The sequence below is a fragment of the Rhipicephalus microplus genome, chromosome X, assembly GCF_043290135.1.
Source record: "Rhipicephalus microplus isolate Deutch F79 chromosome X, USDA_Rmic, whole genome shotgun sequence".
Lineage (NCBI taxonomy): Eukaryota > Metazoa > Arthropoda > Arachnida > Ixodida > Ixodidae > Rhipicephalus > Rhipicephalus microplus.
In genome coordinates, this window is record NC_134710.1 from 471,822,316 (window position 1) to 471,841,102 (window position 18,787).

Consider the following 18,787-nt stretch of genomic DNA (forward strand, 5'->3'; position numbering starts at 1 on the left):
ATAGTGTACTCAAGGTTAATATTTCTTGCATTGCAGACATTGAAGGCGAACATAAAGTGGCTGGAGGATTGCTGCACATACATAGAGAGCCTGCCGAAGCAGAGGCAGGTGTGCTTCCTTAGCAAACCAACTTGTGGTGCACTGAGGATGACGCTGCACAGCACGGTGGCCCTGATTGATCGACTCTTGAAGTCTGGCTTCCGTTATGTTCTAGTTGTAAACCTCGACCAAGACCCTTTAGGGGTAATTCAGGTACTTTTTGGCACGGTGTGTTGGTACAGATACCTTTCTTTTTCCTTGTCCAGCGCTTCTTTGGGATAGCCAGGCATGTTGCATGAGACGGGGGCCAACCAACTGTTGAGCAGTTTTTGTTTATATACCGGATGCTGTCGGTGAACAACCTCGTGCGGCCACCTAAGCGAGCTTCAGTTGACGGAAGCGGGCCACAACTGCTTCTCACTCTGCAAGGTCTTTTTGACAAGGAAAAGCCCTCTACGACTCAGGTATTTTCCAATTTGTGTCGTGTATGTGTCCTGAAGTTTCCTTTTTATCACCTTGAAAATTCAGGAAGTTGTGCGCATTTCAGGTGGACACACTAGCTGTTCTGCTGGACGATGTCCTGCTGGAGCCAACAACAGACTGCGTGGAGGACATTGGCCCCCTTTCGACCAAAGACTCCATTTTGGATTACCTCGGCGGATATGTGGCCAAGAAGTTTTCTACTTTGGATTGCTTAGGCTGCATCGAAACGATGTTGAGCACAACACGTCAGCATCTGCCTTGATCAAAACAAAATCGAGGGGCTATTTGAAAGTACCTAGCAGCCGTCTTCTTGCTCTCCTGAAAATTGTTGAAGAACATGTAGAGATGTACACGGTGCAAAACGTTGCATGCGGTGTCGTGTACGCGAGGATTGTTGAGGGCATTTTGCTCGACAGCCGCACAGCGTCAGCAAGTGTAGGTTGTCTGTTGCACTTTTTAGGGACAACAGCTGAGGTTGTACACTTTTTTTGAGATGTAGATTACATTTCTTCACTCGAGAAAAAAAGAAAGCCTCGCGGCCAACTGTGCGCAGTTCATGCCCTGCAAGTGGTGGGCGGAAGCCACAGTGTTAAGCATAATGGCTGTGTATGTGAGCACGCCTTCCCATTTGTATATAGTGTTGTATATCTTGTATACATTACACTGTATTATTTTCGTACTATTCATATTTATCTGCATATAGTGTAAATAGTGTATATTCAAATACAGTTTATTTTAGGCAGTGAGCTAAGGCAGAGTGCAGCTGTTAATGAAACGAAATACACATTGTACAGTAGAGTCACAGATTGTGTAACATTGCTCAGAACAGCTGCAATAGTTTCTAGTGCTTTTCTTCTCCAAAGTGTTGTTCTCAGTGTATTTTGTGTAAATAAATGTTTTCCAACTTTCTCCCCATTACATGCACCATATGTGAATCTACCATTCATAAGTACACACCTGACTACTAGGCGGCGTATCATTAGCACCAAATTTAAGATTTATTGCATGCCTTAAATCATAACCGCCCTTCCCCCCCTCCCACCCAAAATATAAAAACAAATGTGTGATGAGGTACCTCGGTAGTGGCAGAGGCGGCCAAGCGGCTAGCACTGGCATCAAAAGAAACTTCCAGATTAGGCTGCTGTACTTCCGTTCCCGGAGAAATCATGGGTTGTCGGCCGGTAAATAATAATGTCCTAAACAGTAAACACAAGAAAACGTCAAGCGGCGGGTGTCCCGTGTAAACTGCGTGGAAAGAAGTGATCAATCAAATGTTGGGCACGTTTAGAGCGGTCGCGAAAGCCCTCGGCATCGAAAGTCCCCGCGTCAAAAAAAGCAATCGGCGCTCACAAACGTGTGTCAAAAACAACTGCGCATTTGGGTATAAACTCAATTAAAAGATCTGGAATAAAACTTCTGGCTCAACCATTCAGTTCATTTGAATACTTGGGTAGTAGCGCGCGAGAGGCGAGCCGGATATAAACCAATGTGATTGCTCCTGTACTACCCAGTCGTGTTTCATTTCGTTCACCTTCCTCCCCTTATTAGCGGCCCTACCAGAATATAAAGCTCACCTACCGCATAAACATAATCGCCCTTCGGCCGGGCGCAAATACAAACATGTTGTCGAGCAGATCAAGCAGTAGCTGCTCGCATCAAGAGCATGGAGCATTCTGTCTTTCAACACTTGCGAGCTATAGCTCGCAAGTACCGCTTCGAGGCATCGTAAGTATGCATATAATTAGGCTATGAGACAATTATTGACACAATGCGTTATCGCGCGTTGTGAGAACACATTTAATGCGATGCTGTTTATAAGGTGAACCCGCACTTCCAAGTAAACTACGCGTGCGTTCCAAAGTAAACAGCTCTCATTCGTCGTCGACACTGGATCCCGTTTCAACTTATTTATCTGTTGGCATTGATGCGTTCAGAGACGTTTAAAAAAAGGTAACAGGAAGAACAGCACGCACATAATCGCGTCGAAACGTCGGCCGCAGTGCGCATACAAGCCCAGCAGTGGCGGCGGCTTGTGGCCCCCATACGACGGGTGGCGCCTCTAGCGACAGATTTTGTCCCTATATCAACCTTCGGGCGGAGTTTCGTGACCAGAAAAGCATTGAAGGACTCTGGCTAAACTGATACTCTAGCAAGCAGACTCAGCTGTAACGTACTTCGCGCGCTAGCCGTTGGGCGCGTACCGCCTTGCGCGCGCTAAACTAAAGCTCTCTATTAATTGATGTGTAAGGTTGAGCGTCCTAAAACCGCCATATGATTATGAGTGATGCCGTAGTGGAGGGCTCCAAAAATTTCGACGCCCTGTGGTTCTTTAACGTGCATCCAAATCTGAGCACCAGGCCTACAGCATTTCCGCCTCCATCGGAAATGCAGCTGCCACAGCCGGGATTCAATCTAGCGACCTGTGGGAGCCAAAATAAGATTATTTTAGTCAAAAATTGCTTTTGGATGTTTAAGAAAAGATAGATCTATTGATTTAGAAGTATGCAGAAAGCTTTGACCACTTTTGAACTTTGTTTGCGTCAGGCAGGTGTCCTTTTTATCATGTTGCGGCTGTCTCGCACTGGATTGCATCGGATGCGATTCTTGATATTGAACGCTGATACTGTCTTTGAGAGAGACAAAGAGAGAGAGAGAAAGAGAGAGAGAGAGAGTGTGTGTGTGTGTTTCGTGCCTCTCACGTGGTTTGCAGTCCTCATGTATAATTATTTTTTTCTAAATTGTGCAGGAAGCAATCATCTCAACCTTTGCGTCATCAATGCATCTGATGGATGGTCCTTCAGAGATGGTGAAGAGTTATTCTCGGTGGCCTTGGTTTTTTCGTTTGTCGTGCATCATTTTGCAGCATTATGGGGTTCACTGTGAAGCGCTGTGGTTCAAACTTGAGTGCTGTAGACTTGATCTGCTCTGTCTTATTGTGTTTTGTTTTTGGTGGCTTTTTGCATGTTTGTTTATTCTTGTCTCCTTTTCCTAAATGCTGGGTAATCATCCAGAATTGGCAGCTTATATTGAACAATAAAGCATAAGAACTCACGTGTTTCCTTCAATTTCATCTGCTAGAGCTCTGTGGAAAAGAATACACAGTACATCTGTTGTGATTGCATGAGAATAGAGACTTCCTTCATCTAACCAACGCATACAATAAATAAACAGCGGTGCAAACACTTTGAAAAATACTGGTCCACCTTACTGAAATTTTAATTAAGTATATTCGCAAAATACTCCGGAGGTACCACACAAAAGCCTCGGATAGCCGGAGTGAAAAATCCGCGAAAATGCTCCAAATGTTCCACGTAATCAGTCCAGCCAGCCGGAGGAAAATGCCAGTAAAAAGTACTTCGGGGGCGCCACGCAAATGCTTCGGTCGGCCACAGTGAAATATCTTTTGAAGGTACTCTGGGTGCACCACGCGATTCCTCCGGCGAGCCGGAGCAAACATTTTGCTCCGTATGTCCGGAGCGAAAATTGCTCCACATAGGGGGGACGCTAGAGGACAAGTGTTTTACACTGACCTCGGAGTAATTTTTTACAGTGTATACAAGAAACCCCTTTGCGATGAATTTTCAGTGTTAGCTATCACGTTTCGCTACCTATTACAGGCGTCAATACGCTTATCTGCCACGGATGGAAGACGACAGCGACGGCTGCAGTGTGTTCCCAGTAACTTGGGGCCTTCGACTAGTCTAACATATGATTATCACTTCTGCGGCATTAGTCGGCGCTGAGGTGTACATTGCCTTTCATGAAGTGGACAGAACAAACCTACACGCTCTGAAAGGGTATCCAGTTTTCTCGCGTGATAGCTTCAATGCAGGCGCTTTTTTTTTGTCGTCATTGATCGGAAACCAGAACATTTTGACTATAAAATTACTTCAGTCTTGCAGACTGCATCGTGGTTTGACAGAGCTCTCCTGGAGTTGCCAGCACTTCATCGGAAAAATTTTATCCGCATAAACATCGGAACGCAAGAAGCCACGGCTATAGCTGCAAGCAACAAAGACCAAAACCACGCAAAAAACAAGCTCCGGAAGTTTTGAGGGGTGGTTTGCCGGTGAACGCACAGTTTTGCCAGAGACTGGCAGGCTCTGGTGCAATTTATATGTCACTATAACGTTTACAAACACTTTTTGAGCTTCTGTCTCCCCACCTCGCTTTTGGGGAGCAGGCGGCTGGTTGCAGTTCTAGCCACCCCTGCGGTGCATAAGAACTTTGCGCCAAGCAAACGAGACTCTTCTCCTACAGCGAGGTGCGGTGTAGGCAGTGTGCATTGTTTATACAAAGATTTTATGTTAGGAGCATCGCATCGCAACTTTTTGATTTACGCACGACGAGTATAACGTCTGGCCTAGATGCATATGCGGTGTCAATCCGGGTGTTTGGTAAAAAATAATAGCTCACGTAAGCGTGGTGCTACACTAGCATTTGTCGATTAAAGGGCCGTTTTGTCATCCTGTAACTTCGTGTTCTTCAATGCAGTAGAAACGAAATTCGGAGCTCAATTGTAGCAGCTACGTCTCAACGAAATGTCGGTTTCAGCTAAGTTGTTTAGAAGCTGTTTTCGCGAGTCTTCGACACTACACACTGAACAAAAATGACCTGAAATAACCTCAAAAACTGGTTAAACCATTTGTCCTCTAGCGCACTACCTTTCCTGGTTTTTTTTTACCACCTACTACCGAGGTAAAAATTTACTCTCGTGCTAACTGAGTTTTTGAACGTAGCGAGAGTAGTAATTATTTACCCCAGTGAGGTTTTCAGCGAGTATAAAGAGAGTAAATTTTTACTACCTTCACAAGGTTTTTGAGGTGATTACTGGGAGTTATTTCTGGTGGTAAAAAAATAAAAATGACGGGTGCATTCGCTCAGAGTCGACAAATTTATTGAATAGCAGAATTGATTGAATTTATTGAACGGCAGAATTGGTGACACACACATTCACATACAGACAAACACGCACACACAACAAATGCAGAATAATACACCACTAGCACAGACTGCACGCGTTGCTCGACTACACTTCGACAATCCGGTATATATATATATTGGCACGACTTTTTGACCGGCAATGTGGTACTGGTAGGAGAGCCCTTTTTTTGCATCGATTAACAACAACGCTTGAAGGTGCAAGCGTAAGCTTCAGGTGGGCTGCAGGGCACTAAATGTCACACCAACCTTTTATTATAAATCTACACGATCTCACCTTTTTGATTATCCGAAAATTGCTTGGAACACCGGGCTCTTTGCCCCACGCGTGTTAACACTGCTGATGCACAAGTCCACAAAATATACCTAAGTACGCACAAAACATGGTAGCTCAATGATTTTCATTCAGCGACGGTGCACAAACGCAGTAGCAGCACGTATCCATCACAACGGGCGTAGAAGAGCGGTCCACGCCTGCATACAAGCTGCTTACCGACGGCGTTCTAGGCCTTTTTGAGGAGCACGGCTATCCGATAAAACACAGCTGGCGATCACAGAACACATATCCTGTGCGAATTTCGTCGTCATTTCAGACACAAGTGAACACGTCACCGATATATCTTACGGGGACGGGGCGGTGTATGCACACTTCCAACGAAAGACCACCATCCGGGTTTTCTTCGTGCTCACGGGCAGCCTCTTGTTTCCGTCTGCCTCGTATCGGCTTCGCGCTACATGTTTGAGAACAGTTGGTGCATGAGGTGGGCAATTCGGGCAGCACTTTACTCATGCAGACATCGCCTACTGTGGAACAAAATATATGCGACGCTTCTTTCACCTGCCCCGGCGACACACTCCCACTGGTCACTGGTGGCCACGGCTCGGTGACGACGACAGAGTGAAGCATTTTGCTTATTGCTTCTCCAGCAGGCAAGCACGGACGATGACACCAGATTGATTTTGTTACCACTGGCAGATCTTCACGATTCGGCTCGGAAGTGAGATATCCGCGACGTGCAGGTTCGGAGGCGTTCGGAAGAGCACGGTCGCTCGGTGATGTAGGAAACACGTGAGATCCATCAGCCCAACCAGACACACAGATACCGAGCGTCTTGCACTGTCAGTCTCCAAGGCCACCGCCGAGCAAAAGCAACATTTTGCGAAAATATGCAGGACAGCTTTACACAGCAAGTTTTCTTTCTTTTTTTTCTCTTTTGAGAGCCCCCCCACCCCGTCTTTTTTTTTTTCCGTTCAAAGAATGCTGTTCTCGCTTGTTGTGCTTATGCTGCCCCCAGTTCCAGTAAAAGTGCGTTGACTCGAGGTCAGTCCAGAGGCACGGCGATGCAAAAAAAAAAAAAACAAAAAAAAAAATCTGTGGGCTTCGCGTACCTTCAGTATTCACTGAGAGCGTCACAAGGGGGGTATGGGGCAAAAGCCGCCGAAGCAGCTGCACCTTGCAGTCACGTGGTAATAAACTCTGAAACGCAGGTTAAAAATCCCGTGATGGAAAACTCCCTAAGTGATAAAACTGGATTTTGACATCCTTTTACTACTTGCCTGAGAGGTGGTGGTAAAACTATGTCATGTACCATCTTTTACTCCTACGCGAGGTAGTAATTTTAAACCCGAGAGAGTTTTCAGAGGTCATGAGCAGGAAAAACCCCAAACTCGGATAGTTTTTGCTTACAGTGTAAGTACATCAACTTTGCGCAGCGATAAGCAACCCAATGGGCCTTATCCTAAAGGAAGTGGAAACAAAGGTTTTCATGTGAGGTATCAGCCACGTTTAAAATACCGCAGAAATGACGCTATTTCTGTATTCAGCTTATTAAACCGGTGGTCTCTTTAATTTCTAAATATTTAGATATACGGTTGTCTCTCAGTGGATAATACTTGGGATCATTCAAACAAAAAGTGCAAACTTAGTGAAAATAGGAAATTGGTGCATTGACACAAGAACGCTTGCTGCGATCACACACTTTGTCTAGAGCAACGAATTTCACGCAAGTTCCCATCAGCTTCTTGTAATATTTTGGGCCTATGAGAAGCAAACAAAGCATGAGCCAATCTGTGTCGTACCTATACCCATTCGGTGATTTTTCGTCTTGTTGCCTGATGGATGTACAATGAATGGACACTTCGTGCACTGCAGGTAAATCTTCAACTAGACCATTCAGGGTCGCTGCGGACGCAGTCTTCAATTTTTCACTCAGCTGGCGTATCTCAAGTTTTCTCCAATCTTGAGCGACGATGGCACAGTTCAAGCGTTTCCTTGATTCACTGGTTGAAATATGCACCTTGTTCTTGGCTGTTTTTACCATTCTGTTTTTTCAGTGTTCTTGCTAAAATGACACAAGGCACACACACCAATGTCATCACCAATCATGCCCACACAGTCCTTGTGAAGAATATTTCTTAGCAGCACTTTCCTCTTAGCAACACGGTTCTAGCAGGTGGACAGCAGAGGCAGGGCTGCAAAAAGCACAACATATACTACTACCCTTACATCTTTGAGTGACGGCACTGGTATATCAAAAGTAACTTTCTAGAAGTAGTTTTCTTTTCGCTGAAACCACGTACACCGGTCTATAATTCTAGCGGATGACAATGAGATGATGCAGTAGATGTATTCTTTGAATTCTGCATTACCATAGCTTTTCCCGTCTCCTGAGGCACTGCTAAACTCTATAAGCGCAGGGAAGCTGAAGTGAAGCCCATTGTTTCCAATCGCTCAGAAAAACTGGAGTCTTCTGAAGAGCGGTTACCTGTTGCACAGATTTTTCTGGCAGATCGCAAGGCAGCAGCAGCAGTATGTTGAGGTACTGGTACCCCCTACTCCTTTTTTTTCTTTTTTGCGGATTCATGACAAGTACAATCGGGCAACACTCCTCAATGCCCATGCACCATGGTCCATTTTGAGTTCTTCGCCTATGATATGATTATATGGCTTCAGAATGCCACTTTATTGAATTTGAACATCGTCTACCGTGCTCGTCTTTCCCAAACCACGCGTGGAAAGGATCTTCCACTCTTCCGCAGTAACAGTGGGTTGGAGAGAAGTGAGGTTTCTCGAGGCTTTTCCTGTACACATTGCTGTGCCCGGGCACAAACAAAAAACAAAAAAGAACATGGTGATGATGTCGGGAAGGTCTGAGCTTCAGCGCACATGCGAGATAGCAGCAGCAGCAGCATAATTAAACTCGGGAGACGTGCACACGTACTCGGTGCATCCACACGAGGTCAATGCTTAAATCGTGTCCGCGATGTCAACAACCAGGCAGTTTTGTACGTCGTAGATCTCTTCATGACTCTGGGCGTCGAATCGTAATCAGAAGACCGTGGAAGCATGCTACGTGTACAGAAAGTGACGAGGTATACACAGAAAAAAAAAGCACTACCGCCCCCCAGTACGGAACGCAGGAAACTGCAGCGGCGATGAATCCAGCGCCAGCCAGTCACTTAAGTGGCGCAAAGTTAGACAGCAGTCCCCCTCCCTAGAAGCAAATAGCGCCCACCTCGAGAGGAGGAGTTCGGAAACTGAAAAAAATTGGCAGCATATCCACGGAGTGAATGATGGAGAGTGGGGCGAAGCATTCGTCCGTCCATTCGTTCTTGCTTCCGTTCGTCCATGCGTCCGTCTGTGTGGCCGTCCATGCGCCCATCCGCCCATCCATGCATGCGTCTGTTCGTGCGTCTGTTCGTGCGTCCGCTGTGGGTTATTCCATGCATCCATCCCTGCGTCCGTTCATGCGTCCATCCATGCATCTGTGTGTTGGTCCGTTCGTCCATCTATTGAACGCTCCAAGTACCACCATCTCAGATCTTTTCATCATATATTCCCCATATAGAAGCACCGCCATCCAGCGGAGATTTTGAGGACTAAACGAGAGGTGGCACACGCACACCTTCTTACGGCTTGCGCTTCGGGTCTATTTCCCCCCTTTAACCACCTCTAGTTCATAGTATATGTGTTTATAAAAAGTTTATTCTACTTTCGGCATCCTTATCCATACGAGCACTCACCGAAGGCAATGAGCATCGTCAACGGCAAACCTGTATCGCGATATGGTTTTGATTATAAAACCATTGCTTTAGAAAACACCTGGAAAGTTAAGCAGCTGGCGTCTTTTCGTTTTGCTTTAGAAACATCTGGCGTCTTTTCGTTTTGCTTTTAGAAAACATCTGGCGTCTTTCGTTGGTTTTTTTCATCAATCAATGGCGTTTTTCATCAATCAATTGGCAGAGGGGTGATATCACCAGACCGTGTACTGGTCTGGTGATATCACCCCTCTGCCAATTCTGTGGAGAAGTGGAAAATATCGCACATTACTTTTGGTCACGTGCAAAATATTCTCGTATCAGAACTCGACATCTAATTACTCCTTTCATATATAGGCTTGACCTTATTGGAGAAAAATGTTTTAAGCTTCTGTTCCTCAGGTTTGGGTACTGTTACAAGGATGTCTTTGATTCCGTGTGTAATTTCATTTTAAATACTCGACGGGTACCATTTTATTCTGGTATTTAAAATTTCTCGTCATTTCGTTAAGTTAAAACTAAAGCTTTCAAAATTATTCTCATCAGCTTATTACGGCAGTCTGAAATGCAGGCTCAAAAGCATATTACTTGTAGGTAAATTGAATAGTTCACGTATTATTGCCGTTTCAATTCTTTACTTTTGGTTTTAAATTTTATAGCGCACCTAAAATACCGTTTAACAGGCTCCACGATGCATTCTGGGCCAATCCCTCGAAGTGGGTACGTGCTATGTATCTAGAAAAGCAAAGCAAATCAAAGCAAGGAAGAAGAAGTTGAAGAAGAAGAAGAAGAAGAAGAAGAAGAAGAAGAAGAAGAAGAAGAAGAAGAAGAAGAAGAAGAAGAAGAAGAAGAAGAAGAAGAAGAAGAAGAAGAAGAAGAAGAAGAAGAAGAAGAAGAAGAAGAAGAAGAAGAAGAAGAAGAAGAAGAAGAAGAAGAAGAAGAAGAAGAAGAAGAAGAAGAAGAAGAAGAAGAAGAAGAAGAAGAAGAAGAGCTAGTAGCTATTTAGCTATTATTTTAGCTCTTCGAAAAATTCCTACGACTTATACCAGTGCAATCATCTTAACAGACTCACTTTCGGTGTGTGCAGCTCTGACAACCTCAGAACAATCTCGTGCCCTAGCAGCGTTCCACACATTTTCACCGCCACCTTTAAAACTCCTAACATTGGTGTGGGTCTGAGGTCACTGCAGATTAAAATTAAATGAATTGGCAGATGCCTTTACACGAGCATCACTTGATATACCAGTAATTTCTGTAGTTAGAATACTTATCAGGGGTTAAATATAGAAAATTTGCTATTTTTACAGATATTTGGAAAAATAGCACAAAATAGACAGATTATCAGCACCTCAAATTACCATGGAAAGCCCAGTGGAGTCCATAAAAAAACGTGAAATTATCATCTCGAGATTCCGGTGCCGTGTTCCCCCTTTAAATATTTATTTACACAGAGCTTGTCTGATACTTTCGCCCCTTGGTCCGTTCTGCGAATAATCAGAAACTATTGAACATTATTTTGACTCATGTCAAAAACATGCAGTAATTAGTAAAAGACTTTTAGCTATTATATTTTCGAAGCTAGGTTTAAATTTAACCACAGAAAATGTTCTAAATTTTGGTGCCTCTGTTTTTAGAAATTGCCTCAGAGATGCATTCGATGCGGTGGGTTAATTTTTTAAGAATCTAAACGTTTTTCAACATAAAGCCCACGTTAACAGATACTCAAAAAAATAGCGGGCCGAGAAGTAATTTTCGAATCTGGATAAATCCACGACATATCAAATAATCAGGTTTGGCAAAACCAGCTGTCTGGTCGGCTGCCAAAATAAAGGTATAGTCATTAGTGTGCATTTTCTTGTTGATTTTTTTCTCCCTCCCTGAACCTTTGTTTTCTTTTTCTGTTCAATATACTGTCTTCGTTTTACAACTTTTTTCCTTTTTTGTTGTAAGCAATAGTGCAGATATCATTCATATGAGACTATATTGTCGCCGATGCAGGAGCAGAGAGTACGTTGAAGATTAAACTGTTCATTTGGGCGAACCTGTGCTCAGTAAACGGAAAGTCGGATCACAGTAGCAGGATGGAAAGAGAAGTTTATTAACTTCAAACTCAAAAAAACTCTTTACATCATTTTATACATAAAGTGCTCGTTTAGACACCCCTCTTGTGCACTATGGGGCATACAAACTCTATTATCCATAGAGGAAACTAGCGGCACATACACAAATCTATAATATATATATATATATATATATATATATATATATATATATATATATATATATATATATATATATATATATATATATATACAAGTTAGTGCTAAACTACGCATACATTCGTAAAAAACCACAAATATATATTTACAATCACATATACATATATTTACAACAGATCGTGAACATGGGTAGGCATATTTACAATACTTCGACTGGCGCTATACGTTCACTTGTAACACAATGTTTTGGGGAGAAGGGGTTAGTAGGGGATTATGGGGGTACGGAGTTTCGCACCTCTGAAGAAAAAAACTTTGTGTGCCAGCGGCGAAGGAACTGGTCCTCCCCGTCAGCTTCCAGTTGCTTGGCCAAGTACTGCACTATTTTCTGTCTGATCATGGCTAGTGCTGGGTAGGCCGCTCTCACTGGGGTGTTCTTTACCTCAGCGAGGCACCGGCGTTTCCAAATCACAAAGAGTGTGGTGGCAATCACCAGCCTTGCGAAGCAGCCCGTATTCCTTTCGAGGGCCGGAGGAGGGCGGATGCTGAAGCACCTCGCAACCAGGCGCCATACCGACTTGGCCGCCCCGCATTCTAACAACGCGTGGGAGATTGTTTCCTCAGCGCGGAATTTGTGACACTGGCTATTCAGCGTGATGCCAAAACGGTGCACGCGATGTCTCGTGGGCAAAACTTGCCACTTGCGCTTCCACTCGAAGTCATGTACTTCGCGCGGTCGGTACTTATTGCTTTTTTGTTTGCACAGTCCTAGGCTTTTGATCTGCTCCTTTTCTTCTTCAGACAACTGGTTTTCTGTTATCGCTTCGACGATTCGGGCGGGTGGGTCCTTGTCAATGTCGCAGTTCGGGGCTTCGTTTTCTATGATCTTTGTCGTAGTTTCCGCCGTCCTGTAAAAGTGTGAGGGCGCTTCCGCGCGCGGGCCAGCGTGTTTGTGGTTTTCCAGATAGTGCGTGATGGTGCTTGTACAGTAGTTGATTAGATTCTTCCCAACGTAATTCGCTGCGTAATAAAGCATGCGGGTAATCTTGAGGGCCAGTATCTGGCTGGTCACTTGTACGTGTGGGAGGCCGAGGCCACCTTTGTCCTCGGGTAGTTGAAGGAGGTGTCGCTTGACTGGTGCCGGTTTCCCTTCCCATAGCAAATCGGTGATCCCGGCGTTCAGTTGGCTCGCGGTTTTCCTAGGGATCACCGCTACCCTACTGGCGTAGAACGCAAACGCGCAAACGATGGTCCTTGCTGCCAGCGCTTTTTCACGTAACGTAAAGTTTAGGAGGCGAATGCGGTCAGCTGCCTGCTTTGCCCTCTCGAGGGCTCTCTGCCACGTGGCTGGTGCCACCCCTTCACTGGAGAAGTAGATTCCCAGTACTTTAACGATGGACACCACTTCGATGTTTCCTAAGGCTTCTCGAGGGAAAGTTCCAAATAGCATCGCCTTGCTCTTGTCCGCATTTATCGCCGCTCCGGATGCCTGCGCGTATCTTGTGAACGTCGCACTGAAGGCTTGGAGGCTGCTTTCAACAAACAGGGAAATGTCGTCCGCGTATGCCAGCACTGTCACCTGCTCCTGGCCCGTCAGCGGGAAGCCCCGAATGCCTTCATGCGCAATAACACTTGTGATCAGCGGCTCGCACGACATGACAAAAAAGGTCGGGCCCAATGGGCATCCTTGCCTTATGCCTCTACTATACTTGAATGCCAGCGTTGCGACTCCGTTTATCACAACGGTGCAGGTTAGGTCCTCGTACAAAGTTTTTGCCAGTTTTATAAAACTTGCCGGTAAGCCACACTCCTGCATCACGTCGAAGAGGTAATGGTGTCGTACCCTATCAAAAGCTTTAGCTTGGTCTAGGGAAATAAAAACACCATTGAAACCTCTTGTCGTCGCGTATTCGAAAGAGTCACGGATCACTGCGAGGTTCGCAAAAAACGACCTTCCTGGAATCGCGCACTTTGGTACGGGCTAATGATGTCCGGTAACAGGAGCTTGAGCCTGTTGTTCAGTATAGTGGCTACCAGCTTGTAATCGGTGTTAAAAAGCGTGATTGGACGCCACGCCATGGGCTTGTTTGGTTGTGCACCCTCTTTCTGTAGTAAGGCATTTTACTCACTCCGAAGGGGTCGGGTTTCTTGAAGGACCTGAAGATTGCATTCACCATCACGAGCAAGGGTTCTTCGAGAACTTCGAGAAAAGTCACATAGAAGGCTGCAGTCAGACCATCAGCGCCTGGGGCAGAATTGGGGGTCATGCTTCTTAGGCTTCACGAAGCTCTGCTAGGGATACTTCAGCGCTAAGGGTTGCTGGCTCCTCCTCCTCCTTAGTTCGCTGCAGATGTCTGCAAAGTTCTCTGACATGGTCGGGTCTCCGATTGGTGTCTATTGGTTCGGTGTCTTGGAACTGTATGCTGAAGTACTCTCTGAAGATGTTCTCAATTTCTGCTGGGTTGTCGGTTACAGAACCGTCTAAGCGCTTTGCCTCCGTAATTCGCAAACAGCCATTTCTACGTACTTCCCTCACATCAACTCCGGTCACTGTGCCCAAGAGTCCATGCTCACTTCTAGGTCGCCTCATGGTATCTCTGAGGAGTTGGTTGTATTGCTCCTCGAGCGAGGTCAGGTACTCTGTTGTACATGAGGTCAACGTGTCGGCTGCCTTGATGATCTACATTCGGCAAAGAAGTTCTTTCATCTTTTGTGTATGACGTCTTTTTCTGGCTTTGCCTTCTTTTTGTAACAGGGCCTTCCATTCTTCCTTAAGTTTATCCCACAGAGGGGGGGGGGTAATATATCCGGCATTTTCTACTGATGCGCTGATGGCAGCTTTCAAGTTTTCTACGCAAGTCTCATCTCTCAGCAGCTCAGCGTCTATTCTCCAGCTATTGCTATCAGAGTGCGGGCCGGGAGATCCCTTTACCATCGTGACATGTGGGGCATGATCCGTCTTCTCTTTCAGGTTGGCCGGGAGCGCGAGTACTTCGCATCCTTCAACCAAAGGGAGGAGGAGGTCCGGAAAGTACATCCGATCTACTCTACTTCCTGCTGATCTAGAGGTACGGGTTGCTACGAAGCGGTCTTTATAAAGGTGTACCCATATGTCCGAGAAGTTTAGGTGCCGAAGGGTTTTCACCAACTCTTTTGCATTGTAGGTTGATCTTCCTTGGCTTGGCCCCCTCACGTCCCGGTTAGAATCTACCACGCAATTAAAATCACCGACCAGTACGTGGGGATTGGGCTCTAGGAGGAGTTCGTGCATCTCTTGAACTTATTCGTATGTTTTCTTGTCACGGGGGCATAGAAGTTCACAATGCGTATCTTTTTGTCTTCGATGAAAATGTTAATCATTATCTACCACCCATTCGCCCCGAAAATACAATGCGATTTTGATCGAAATCTGCCTGACACGAATATTACTCCGACCCCGCATGCTCTCGTGGTCGCCAGAGAGAAAAAGGCGTCGGTCTGATGATCTCGGCGGAAATTAACCGCATCCAGCGGCGTTCGGAAATTTGCCTCTTGAATAAAGAGGAGGTCTATGTTCTGGTTCCTAGCGAAAGCTAGGATGGCTGCTTGTTTCACCCTATCTCTAAACTCTCGGATATTCCACGTAGCCGATTTCAAAAAGGCCATCAAAAACCTTAAAAAGAAGAAAACTAAACGCGGGAAGTATCGAGGCTAGCAAGCAGCGTGGGTGGCCGTCATCCGCCGATTGGGCACGATGCCAAGCGCTGGAGGGGAGAAGGAAAGAGGGGTGAGCGAATGCACCGAGCAAGATAAGCGACAGCCGCGTGCCGACAGAAAGGGGCGAGGAGGGTGCTGCACCAGAAGGAGAAGGAAATGCAAGTGGGACATAGTGCGGCCAGAGCGAACGAGAGGAAGAGAAAAGGGCCGTGAAGCCGACAGGGCAGGCGCGCCGCTTCAGTGACGTCCGTCTCGGGGCTTGGGGGGTGGTTCCCCTTTGCCTACACGTCTTTCTCGAGCTTTTGAGCCTTCGCGTGTGGTGGAGCGTCGCTATCACTGCTTTGGCCTGCTGGCCCGGGTCTATGCTGCCGGGCCTCCTTGCTGGATACCCAGATACCACCCAGATACCGCTTATCGTCATCAGGGCGTCTTCGTGAGCGCGAGCGAGCTCTCTGCTTTAGCCCAGTGCCCATCTGTCCAGTTTTCACGTCCGATTTCCGGCTTGGGCGCGCCGAATGGGAGGCGGGGGAGGAAGTCGGTGCAGCATGGTCGCATTTGCTGTCGCCGGGTAGAAAGTAATACCCTTTACTTTTTATGGGGGCGTCGTCGCCGGCTGGGTCTTGGGGGCCGGCCTCCAAGGCCAGGCTGGTCACTGGGGCCCGGACGTTGACGGGTGTGTGGGATAAAGCGAGGAGGGCCTCTCCCTGCTCGTTGGACTCGGGGGTTGCTTTAGCCGCGGTCAGCGAATTCCCGCAGTCATCCCGGCTCGTCGAGGGTGGAGGCGGCCTAGGGGGGGACGATTGCGCCGAACCCGTCTCGATATCGCAAGACACTGTTTCGGTCGACCTGGTGGTAGTCTCGTCAAAACTCCCGGGCCTCTCCCCCTCACTGGCGGACGGATCGCCCATGCCACTGCCTGAAGTAAGATCGGAGTCTAAGTCGCGGTCCCCGGAAGGGGATCTCCTCTCGGTTGTGCGGGATGCGGACTTGGACGTGAGGACCTGCATACGCGGCAAGTTAGTTGCTCGGGCAGAGGCGGGGCCGCTTGACTGAGAGTGCGACGAAGCGGATTCAGATAGCGAGGGGAAGCCGCGGGCGGCCGAAGCGTATGAGTACGAAAGCACTCGCGTGTTCCGTGGTGACCCCCGCAACGTTTACAGTTTGCCGAGCAGCCTTCAGTATCGTGGCCGAAGGTTCCGCACCGCTTACAGTACGCCGTGGTGCACGCATTCGCCATATGCCCGACTTCACCACAACGCGCGCACACCCGGCGCATGCCTCTGCACTCGCATATGACTTTGTGCCCCGCAATAGTGATGAAGTTGGGGACTGGGCGGCACATCTCAATTTTAACTACACGTACCCCGTTTAACTTGGTCTGGAGAGTGGCTAGGGTGGCGAACGTAATGCCCTTCACTTTACCAAACTTGGCTAAGGCGTTGCTAAGGGCCTCGTCTGATAGAAAAGCGGGGTAACGGTAAACATTCACATATGTAACCGGCGGCCCGACTGCCTCTACTGGCACCCTCACCCCGTTCACTTCAAATCCTTCCGCCACCATTAGCCTCGTCGCCTGGCCAGCATTGCGGGTGCATATAAGAAATTTTGCGCCCCCCATATGTTGCAGTACTAATACGCTGTCGTCACCAGCTGTCTCTTCAATTGCGTCAATTAACTCATCGACAGAGATATCGCCCTCGGGCGCAGAAAACATGAAACAATTCTCCCTCACCGGGAGTTCAAATGGTGTGGCTATTCTGGTGGGCGGACCCCGCAAGCCGCCGGTTGGGCGTGGCTCGTGGGTGACTTGTAACGTGCAGTCGAGCTGCACTCTGGTAGGAAGCGGCTCAGCCGAGGCGGGTGCCGCGCAGGTCTTGGTGGTACCAGGTGGACCGCAGGGGGACTCCGGGACGGCGGGCGTGAACCGGGGACCTTGCACCTCCTCCTGGCATGGGGTAGGCGGGCTCCAGGCAGCAAGGCCCGAGACCCAGGGGCGGCGGTCGCGCGTACAAGACGCCGGTGCCGCGTAGACTTCTTTTGTCGACTTGAATCCCTGGGGTCGACGTCCGCGTGACGTGACCCCGGGTCTCGCGCGAGGACTCGAGAAGAGACAGCTAAATCGGCGAACGGAGCGTCGGCCGTCGATCAACTGACAAGCGGCGAAGCGCGTCGGCATTTATACACTTGCCGTCGAATGTTCTAGCGTTATCGCTAGCGGTGACGTTGGCTCCAGAATCAACTGTATAGTTCGCGGAGTGGGCGAGATTTTATCGAAAAGATCTACTACAGTCCTGAAGCTTCTCGAATACTGCATGCGCGGTTTGCGCTGAGAATTACGTAGTGTATTGGGGGGGGGGGGGGTTCCCCTACGTAGTGTATGGGGGGTGGCGATAACAAAACTTGAGAACAAGAACATGGCAATATGTTATCTTGGCCAAACCCCCAGGGTGGGTATCAGCCATGGATTCGAGGCTGCAAACAAACAAACAAACAGACAAGAAGAAGAAGAAGAAGAAGTAATCGATTCTTGGCCGATACCCCTGAGTGGGTACGAGCCATGACTGTGGAATCATCATCATCATTTTTAGAAGAAGAAGAAGCAGCCCTCGTGAACATACGCTAAACACGTCACGAGGACTATTCTTCGAATGTTGCGCTGTAATTGTTGTGTTCTGGGTTTTCAGTTTCGGTTTCGGACTGACATGTGAGGATGCCAGGGGGCGCCGCTCTGGCATCAAGGATTTCAAGGCGACTGTAAAATAAACAGTGTGTGTTAGGTAACCGTGGAGTGCGGTTGTTGTCGTTTCTTTCGGCGCTTCGCGCCAACCCGCGTGTTCGGTCTGGTCGGTGTCCCCGCCGGCCGCGTACGTCTCCGTCGGCCGTCTTCTTCTTCTTCTGCTTCGTCGGGATTAGCCAGCCCCAACACAGCAGTAATGTCAACCGAATAGCCCTGACGTCGTTCCCAGAGGTGATAGCTGCAGCTTCGAACAGGTAAGGCCACACATACCCACTTAGCCTGCTTTCGCTTCATTAGTTCCTAGTCGCGTGGTTCCCTATTCTAGCTCTTTCCATCAATATGGCATGCGTTAATCTAGCTACCTTGGAAGCGTTAGGCCCAACCCGAATGCTGTCACACGTACTAGTGTTACTTTATTTGACAAAACTGCGTCCGGCTTCATGCCCGATGCTCCTCCGTAGGTTGCGGTCGAACTGTAGCGGAAAGTGCTTTGTTGTTCTGCCCGTCCTTGCCCTTAAGTCGTGTGGCCGCACGTGCGCGCGTTGATATTGATCAGACTTTGGTCATGTTCCGTTTCAAACACTCCGTGGCTTCCAATTTTCAAACTCCACAGCTTGACGTCTGACGTGTGCGGCTC

General features: G+C 47.5%; 2 protein-coding genes across 7 annotated transcripts in view; one reads left to right on the plus strand and one right to left on the minus strand.

Annotated features, from left to right (window-relative positions):
• The window catches only part of LOC119161673 (uncharacterized), a 28,174-nt gene extending 26,734 nt beyond the window's left edge, over positions 1-1,440 (plus strand). For all 4 annotated transcript variants that reach the window (XM_075880799.1, XM_075880796.1, XM_075880800.1 and 1 more), the window contains 2 exons: positions 37-503; positions 587-1,440. The gene's annotated coding sequence lies outside the window, so the exon portion shown is untranslated. The remainder of the gene's footprint in view (positions 1-36; positions 504-586) is intronic.
• Positions 1-18,787, minus strand: part of LOC119160815 (endoplasmic reticulum transmembrane helix translocase) — a 520,848-nt gene that overhangs the window by 436,541 nt on the left and 65,520 nt on the right. The window lies entirely within an intron of this gene.